Below are 9,917 nucleotides of genomic sequence, written 5' to 3' on the forward strand. Positions count from 1 at the left end.
ACAAGATAAAAAGACAACCCGCAGAATGGGAGAAAATACTTGCAAAACAATAAATGGACAAAGGGTTAATCTTCAAAATATGTAAACAGCTCATGCAGCTCAATATTAAAAAAACAAACAACCTAATCAAAAAATGGGCAGAAGACCTAAAAGGACATTTCTCCAAAGAAGACATACAGATGGCCAACAAACACATGAAAGGATGTTCAACATCACTAATCATTAGAGAAATGCAAATGCAACATCACTAATCATTAGAGAAATGCAAAAAACTACAATGAGTTATCCTCTCACACCAGTTAGAATGGGCATCATCAGAAAATCTACACAACAGATGCTGGAGAAGGTGTGGATAAAAGGGAACCCTCTTGCACTGTTGGTGAGAATGTAAATTGATACAGCCACTATGAAGAACAGTACGAGGTTCCTTAACAAACTAAAAATCGAATTACTAGCCATCCCACTACTGGGCATATACCCAGAAAAAACCATAATTCATAAAGACACATGCACCCCAATATTCACTGCAGCACTATTTACAATAGCCAGGTCATGGAAGCAACCTAAATGCCCATTGACAGACGAATGGATAAAGAAGATGTGGTATATATATACAATGGAATATTACTCAGCCATAGAAAGGAATGAAATTGGGTCATTTGTAGAGATGTGGATGGACCTAGAGACTGTCATACAGAGTGAAGTAAGTCAGAAAGAGAAAAACAAATATCGTATATTAAGGCATATATGTGGAATCTAGAAGAATGGTACTGATGAACCAGTTTACAACACAGAAATAGAGACACAGATATAGAGAACAAATGTATGGACACCAAGGGGGGGAAGGCGGGGGGTGGTAGTGGTATGAATTGGGAGATTGGGATTGACATACATACACTAATATGTATAAAATAGATAACTAATAAGAACCTGCTGTAGAAAAAAATAAAATGAAATTAAAAAAACCAAACAAACAGGAAGAGGGTTCTCACCAGGAATCAAATCAGCAGGCACATTGATTTGGACTTCCCAGACTCCAAAACTATGAGAAACAGATTTCTGTATGTAAAGTACCAAGTCTATGGCATTTTTGGTTGTAGCAGCCTGAACTAAGACATTAGCAGCCTGAACCACCCAGTCTGTAATACTTTGTTACAGCAGCTCTAGCAAACTAATGCAGATTTCAATATGAAAACAAACAGATAGTTATGGTGAAATATCAGGAGGTGCTACTCTGGATTAATAACTCATCTCTCTGAAATGACATTTGTGTTGCAACCTGAATAGTTATAAGGTGCAAACTGTATGAAAATCTGGGCAAAGCTCATTCCAGCTGGAATAAATAATAAGTGCAAAGGCCCTGGAACAGGAATGAGTTTGCTGGCACTGCTCCTATCTCTCCTAACCTTTTTCTTACCTTGAACATGGATGTGATACATGTGATGTCTGAAGCTCTAAGAGCCATCTAGGGTTCATGAGGCAGTAGGCATAAGGTCAAATGCTAACATACTAAGGATGGCAGAGAAAAAAAAAGAGAGTCTGAGTACTTCATGGAATCATTAAACAGCTGCACCAATAGCAACAACTGCCTACTCAGGTTTTCTTGTTATGTGAGAAAAATTAATCCTTTTTTAAGGCAGCATTAATCAGTTTTTCCACTACTTGGAGCCAAAAATATTCTTAACAGACATAACATTGTACAATGTGGCAAGGATTACTAGACTTTGAAGGTTCTTAATCTGGGGAATGACAAAATCTGATTTAAGTTTTTCAAAGAACATTCTGTGAAATTAAGAATTGTAGAAAATGTAGTCATTGAATTCAGAAATAGATCTTGCAAGCCTTTGTATGCTTCGATAAGCTCAAATTTTATTCTAAATGTAATAGGAAACTACTATAGGAAATGTCAAAGCTTATTTGTATTTTTAGAGGAATACAAAAATACAGAATTTGGTTGCAGAGTTTGGAGATCAGTTAAAAGGCAAAATACACCAGCCAGGAAAAAATATGATGGTGGATTGACAAGGACGATATCAGAAAAGATACAGAAAATTGGGGAGAAAGAACATTCTGGCTACTGCTAGAAGGAGAGAAACCTGTTAGACAGCTTCCATAGTCATCAGAGTGAAGGATAATGGAGGCTGGTGGTTTTGGGAAACATTTTGGTGGTAGTCTTGAATGGACTTGCTAATGAATTAGATGTGGGATGAAAAGAGGGAGAAACAGGAGTTGCAAAAAACTCTTACATTTTTTGCTGGAGCAACTAGGTAGATGAAGAAGATATTGTTTAGAGAGGTCAGTATAAAATTAAGAGTTCTGTTTTCCCCAGGTTTTAAGTTTCAGATCTTAATTAGACTTCTGAGACAGGATATCAAGTAAGCATTGGATATATAAATGTGTGGTTTGGGGATGCCTTTCAACTTAGATATGTAAGTCTGGATTCATCTACATGCCTGTGTAAGACCAGATATGACCTCCTAGAAAGAGAAAAGAAGACCATCACAAACCACACTCTGGCACTTGTCAGTCATTTAAACACTGATTATGGAAGGAGGAGGAGATTTGGAACTATCATGAGGAAAACTAGAATCGTGTTTAGTGTGGAAGGCAAGAGAAGATGTTTCAGGTAGGAGGCAGGGGTCATCCATTTCACATGCTGACAAGTCAAGAAAGGTAAGAAACGGGCTTTCCCTGGTGGCGCAGTGGTTGAGAGTCCGCCTGCAGATACAGGGTACACGGGTTTGTGCCCCGGTCCGGGAAGATCCCACATGCTGCGGAGCAGCTGGGCCCGTGAGCCATGGCCACTGAGCCTGCGCATCCTGAGCCCGTGCTCCTCAACGGGAGAGGCCACAACAGTGAGAGGCCCGCGTACCGCAAAAAATAAAAATAAAAAAAGAAAGGTAAGAAACAAGGGACATTTGGATTTGGTAAGTTTATAAATCTTGAAACAGTTTCAGTGGATTGATGTGGTCAGAAGCCCCATTCAAGTAGCTTGTAGAAATCATTAACCATAAAAAAAAGAAGACACAGCAACCATAGACAATTATAACGGGAGAGCTGGGAAAAACACCTGTACTTCCCCTGAAGACGATATCCTTTCCACTTGCCCTTTTTTTCTTACTGTTTTTCCCTACTGCTTCCCTTGGTACTATGTGGTCCTCTGGGCTAGTGCCAAAAGCCCAGTGAGGAGTAAGTGGTCTGGGAGCCAGGCATGGTGGTCCCAGGAAGTGGGGAGACATTCTCCCTCCTTCTACTGCTTTTCTCACTGCACACCAGCACTGAAAGTTATTTGATCCTGGTCAAAGAATGTTGAATTTCCTGACCCTATTGTATGTCACATTTTCAGCCTAGCATCATCGTCATTTCGTTCTTTCGTTTAATGTACTTAGTTTCTCAAAAGCAGCAGAGAACGAGTTCTGTTTGTGTCAGTTTATTTTAATGTATAATGAGCGATTCAAATGATTGCACATCACACATTCAAATTTTGTTGAATGTGTCATCATTTAAATGAACACAGGTGCCACGCGCCTGTGTACGCCTGGAAAAACCACCCTCTGTGCTTCACGTGGAAGAAGATGATGTACTTGGCTGTATACAGCTCATATCTTAATTTCTTTTTAATTTGCTCTTTCTGCACCACTTTATTTTTTCCATCCAATAAAGCACGCTGAAACCTGGGTGTTTTAAGGTAGATATTTAGCCCAACAGCAAACCTGAAACCACACATGAAGCAGCGAGCCTGCAAATGTGAAGTGTGTTTTTAACTTTGGGAATGAAAAACTATAAATCTGTGCTCTTCAAAATTAGCATTTTCAGGAAGGTATGAAACCCTAGAAACAAGGATAAGACATTAAATTATCCTTTCTGATGATGCTCCTGTGGGGTTGGAATAATGGCACTGCCACTTCTCTCATGTCACTCCTGACAGTTTAGTATCAATCCTCCCAGGCAAACTAACAAAATCAACTCTGGTATGTTTCACTGTAGCATTGACTAGAATGGCATCGTTAATACGACCATGTAATTTCATAATTAACGTATCTTTTATTTTACAGGCAGGAACGACATCTAGTAAAATGAAAGCACTTGGGGTTTCTTTGACTAGGACCCTGAACTGTTTATATACCCACATCCCTAAGTCCCCGTGGAAGCTTAGATGTACAGTGCAATTCATTCTCGCTACCTAACCTGTTACAGTCATTACGAGGGGGTCAGAATTCCTTGTGCCCTACCATAACTGTCAAAGAAATCCTCCACCACTATCACTGTTACACCTGAACACATGTTAAGAATCACCTGAGAAATCAGTGTTCCTCAAAATGAGGTATGTGGACCGCTTTCAGCAGATTCACCTGAAGGGCTTATGAAAAAGTACTGATAGTTGTTTGCCACCTCACTCAGTCAGGATCTCTAAAGGGAGCCCTGGCATCTGCATCTTTAATAGGCCCTCCAAGTGTATGTATGCCCTCTAACGCGTGAAAACCATTGAACTCAAGTATTTTGTATTAGTCATATTTCACACGTGATAACAATTGTCATTAAGCCATTTCCTGTGTGTGTGTGTGTGTGTGTGTGTGTGTGTGTGTGTGTGTGAGGGAGGGAGGGAGGGAGGGAGGGAATGAGAGAGAGAGAGAGAGAGAGAAAGAGAGAGAGAGAGAGAGAGAGAAAGAGAGAGAGAGAGAGAGAGAGAGAGAGAAACAGTGGATCCTACTGTATCACAATTGGGATGGATGCCTAGATGCCCAGCCAGTGCGCTCTTGTTTAGCAATGCTATTCTGCAAAAGTCAGCAATGTATTTAGTGGTCATGGTGGCACCACACCCATCAAAACCGATTTGGCATGGACTGAACAAATTAGGGCCTCTCTCTTAATAATTTAAACTGAGATAGCAAAACTGTAGTAATTAGTGGTAGTCACTGCAAGTGGAGAGTCACTCCAGTGGAAGTGGAGACCCTCAAGGCTGGGAGTTTGGGGACGGTGTGGATGGATGAGCAAACCAAGAGAACCAGACACAGGAAGAAGCAGAGGGCAAACAGATATCCTAGAAGAGGGGAATGAAATACACCTTGGAAAGAAAGAGAAGCAAAGCATGGGCGTGAGAGAGAGATGAAAAGAACAGGAATCTTGTTTCCTGAAGGCCTTCTAGCTTCCAATTCCAAACTCTCATTAGGCTCAGCTGTCCTTCCAGGTCTCAGATTCCATTTGCTTACTGGTATTCATCGGTTTCTGCTTCTTGCAACCGAATGGCCCCTGAATTAAACAGGAATTCTTTGCTTTTCAATGTTCGTGATAAGCTAAGAGAGTTCCTAGTCTACTACCAGGACCTTCGTGGTAAACTAGTAAGAAAACAAAAATAGGTAAACTGTCCTGGGTTTTGTTTTGTTTTTTTAACTGCTCTTTTATACTCATAGACAGAGTACAATTAAACTCACGAAGCAGGGAATTCCCTGGCGGTCCAGTGGTTAGGACTCTGCGCTTCCACTGCTGGGGGCCCAGTTTCGATCCCTGGTCAGGGAACTAAGATCCCACAAGCCACGTGACACAGCCAAAAACCAAAAACCAAACAAACAAAAACTCATAAAGCAGAAATGTCGAATATTTGGGTTGCAAGGCCACTAGCCAGAGTAACTGTGTTATTGTTCCCTGCATTCCCTTTGAAGGACAAGCTGGCAGGAAAAAGTCTAATTGCCTTCAAGGGTCACCTGTGTGCTTCTAAGCCAACAAATACAGCCATATTCTGAATACCCGCAGCTGAGCTTAATGAAAAACAAACCAAAAACAACAACAAAAAAAGCAAACCAAAAAAACCCTGAAATCTTTGCTTAAAAAATAATAAATAGGCACTTCCCTGGTGGCTCAGTGGTTAAGAATCCACCTGCCAATGCAGGGGACACAGGTTTGAGCCCTGGTCTGGTAATATCCCACATGCCATGGAGCAACTAAGCCTGTGCACCACAACTACTGAGCGTGCTCTCTAGAGCCCTGAGCCACAATGACTGAGCCCGTATCCCACAGGTACTGAAGCCCGCACGCCTAGAGACCGTGCTCTGCAACAAGAGAAGCCACCGCAATGAGAAGCCTGCGCACCACAACGAAGAGTAGCCCCCACTCGCCACAACTAGAGAAAGCCCATGTGCAGCAATGTAGACCCAACACAGCCAAAAATAAAAAAATAAATACATTTATTTTAAAAAATAATAATAATCATAAACAAAGGGGAAAAGGGCAGAGGCCAAAACCTGGCCTTCTTGCTAACGGAGTGTTAGGAAGCCGGGCCTCCGTCTACTCACTGTGTTCATTAGGCAGAGAAGAATGTTCATTTCCCCTGCAGACAGGTTCCAGTGATTGGAGGGAAAGCTCTGAGAAAAGGATGGCATTCCACGCTCCCCCATCCATCCCCCTTTCACTCCCTTCTCCACTCCTCACTCCGCTCCCTCTGGCAGCTGTTCCAAGAAAAGAAGCCTGGAGCTGGAGGGGGCTCCCAGGCTGGTCTGTGGAAGAATAGGCTTGCCAGGTTTTCAGCTGCAATTAATTTTCCAGATAAGCCCTAAACCTCTGAAACGCATTTGAAATTGAAATGCTGATACAGTCGTCAACCACTGCAGCATATGACCACAAATCTTGAGTACAGAGAGTTGTTTTTTGGTAATAAGGAAGTAAATATACATTTAATTAGTGTGAGATTTAGGAAATGTGCAGTGTAATAAAACAATATTCTAATTAGGGTTGGGGAAACATCTGAATATGATTTGTGCAGGATTGTCAATGGAGTTTTTATAAAATACGCAGAAATGTGCTCTTACTAAGTAAAAAAAAAACACCTAGTAGAGACAAAGTCTTTATGCCATTGAATATTAGTCCCAGGGACAGCACGAGGTGGGAAACAAATGCTTGGTGGAAGTGGAGTGGTCAGCCCAGGGGAAAAAATTGAACTGGTTTGAAAATCCTGGCTTGATTGTTAGTGAAAGTCCAGGCTGTCCTTACACCTTAGTTTATTTTCCTGTGAATTTAATGCTCTAAACTTCCTAACTTCCTGTTCAAAAGCCACCATCTGTTCCTGGAAATGCCACTTGTGCTCCTGTGATTATTAAGGATGCATTTCCTAAGAGTCTCTAAGTCCTGCAAAGGAGTTGGGAATCTAAACTGACTCTGGGAAAGAACAGCCTAACGGAATAAGGCATCTGGGTCAGAAAACTTAGATCCTAATCCCGGCCTTGATTGTAATTTTCCCTGTGACCTTGGGAAAGTCAGTTAACACCTCTGTGCTTCAATCTCTTTATCCGAAAACTGAGGAGAGCAGGTTTCACCTAGGCAAAGATTTATAGGTCTCAGATAATTCCTATGTTATAATGACTCTGAGTAAAAAGTGATGGGAGATTACGTTAACCTCTTCCTCTCTGTGACATATACATACACACAGACGTAGTAACAACTGGAAAAAAACCAAGGAGTAGTTTCTCAGCTTATTGAATTGGTTTTTGATTATCTTTTAAGGGGAAGATGTAAAGACGTTAAAGTCAGGACTCTTAGTATTTAGAAATAGTTTAATTGTAAATCAGAAAATTTTCCCCAGATCTAATAATTCACTGAAAAATGTAAAAATAATTTTGATATCTGCCCAAAGTAAAATCTAGATAATGGGCATTTTCTGGAGCTGCTCTTCTGGAAAAATAGATCTATATATAGTTCAAAGTTGTAGATTCAAAAGACCAAGTATAAAGTTTTTTGTGTGATTTTGGGCACGTTGGGTTACTTTTGTGGCTCTGTTTCTTCATTTGCAAAAACATTGCCTTACCAAGAAAGTGGTGAGGAATAACTTGGCCAAACTTACCTCATTTTTTCTCTTCATTCAGAGATGTTATTATACGGATGTAAAACAGTATCACAGAATTTCATATCTGTTAAAGTCCTTAAAAACCACCTAATCTAAACCCTTCCTTTCGTAGATAAATAAAATGAGGCCCAGAGAGCTTCAATGACATGTCCAAGGACACAGAGGTGGCTAGGTCTTGCCTGTCCCTGTGTGTACTATTTAATAAATGCAGATGTCTGAGCTGTACCCCAGATCTTTTGGGGGTCAATCAGAACCTCTGCTATCCTAGGTGTGATCTTCTTGTGGAATGGCAGCAGTACAAGAAGCCAAACAAAACCACTCAAGAACATTTGAAGTCTGTGTTGTGACATTCCACTGGTCCAGCCCGGTCAATGAGACAAGAATTAGGCTCTCCCTGCCCCTGTGGGAGGCACTGCACAGTCACAAAGCAAGGGCGTGGATGTCCTGTAATTCTGTAACAAGGGAGGGAATGAAGAATTGGAGAATAATCCAATCACTAAAGCTGAATGTCTGAAAACGTGCCAGGCTACACAAATAATGATGGCCTGCCTCGTCATCCAGGCAAGTAAGCAATAATTCTATTCTTCCAAATAACAATTTCCTTAGGGGTGCTTGCAGAGAAACGGGCACATATTAACAGGCCTACGGTTGGGTTTTCACCTTAAGAAGTAGGTGGTGGATCACATTTTACAGCAAAAGCAAGGTTTGGCTTTTGCTTTTCCTTTGAATAATTTTAATGTTAAGTCCTTCTTAATATGCATTGTACCATCTTATCAGTTAGAAAAACTTCTCAAGGGCAGACTTGTCATAGATCTGCTGTGTAGAACAAAGCAGCAATTTATGCATCTGTTTTACTTCATTGCCTAGGGCAGTGGTTCATTACATCTGGCTCTCAGAGAGTAGAGCCTACGCACTGGTGTTTTTTTAAAAGCACCTCCAGGTGAGTCAAAAGTGCAGCTATGGTTAAGAACCATTGGCTGGGGCCTTTGACCCATGACTGATTAAAAATACGACAAAGAAGTTGTACCACACACTAAATCTCCCTTTGCCAGAAGAAGCTACAAAGCCAGTCTGCAAGAAGATAGTTTGTAAAATTTCCTCTGGGGTCCACTCAGACCAGCAGCGGCAGCATCACCTGGGAACTTGTGAGAAATGCAGACTCTCAGGCCTCTCCACAGACCTACTAAATCAGGAAATTATAGTTTAAAAGATCCCCAGGTGATTCATATTCACATTAAAGTCTGAGAAGCACTGCTGAAAATCTTAAATCCTAATTAGGCAAGACAGTCTCCCCTTAGAACAATTTCTTCTTATCAGGTTCTTGAAATTCAAGTCCAGGATTCATCATCAAGAATGTTACAGGTGAATGAATTGCTCTAGTGAGATATGTATGTAATATAGCATACTGTAATGTAATGTGTGATAATTAATATAATATAATAAAATGTAATATAATTTCTCTTCCTTTCCAAATAAATTTATTTGCAGAGGAGGAAACCCTAAATTGTATTAGGAATAGAAGGACTCTACAACTACCCAGCACAGTAGTACTTTATTGCCATTTTATTTCATTGTGGTGGAGATAAAATAGATAAGATCTGGTCCTTGTCTTCTGGCTGCTTATTCTAGTAAGGGATGCTGAAAAGTAAACAACTAACCAGAACTTAATGTGGTCTAAAATTCTAAACTAAATGGAGTCTGATCCCCTGGGTTAAAATTCTGTTCCTAGCTGAGCAATTTTAGGCAAAGGTACCAAACTTTTCTGAGTCTCAATTTTCTTATCTATGAAATAAAAAAAAATAAAATTCTAAACTAGAAATAGAGCAATATGTTTAGGACAGTGACTCTCAAATGTTAATGGACATTAGAATCACTTGGAAGGCTTGTTTAACCACAGATTGCCCCAACCCCAGAGTTTTCCAGTAAGTCTGTGGTGTGACCTGAGAATTTCCATATCTAACAAGTTTCCTGCTGGTCAAGGACCACACTTTGAGAACCACTGGGTTATAGAAACAGAGCCAAAAGAACAGAATGCTAGGCTTCAGATGGGTGGCAAAGGATGAGCTAAATATTGACAGAGAAG

Source organism: Orcinus orca, chromosome 11, assembly GCF_937001465.1.
Source record: "Orcinus orca chromosome 11, mOrcOrc1.1, whole genome shotgun sequence".
In the NCBI taxonomy this organism is placed as follows: domain Eukaryota; kingdom Metazoa; phylum Chordata; class Mammalia; order Artiodactyla; family Delphinidae; genus Orcinus; species Orcinus orca.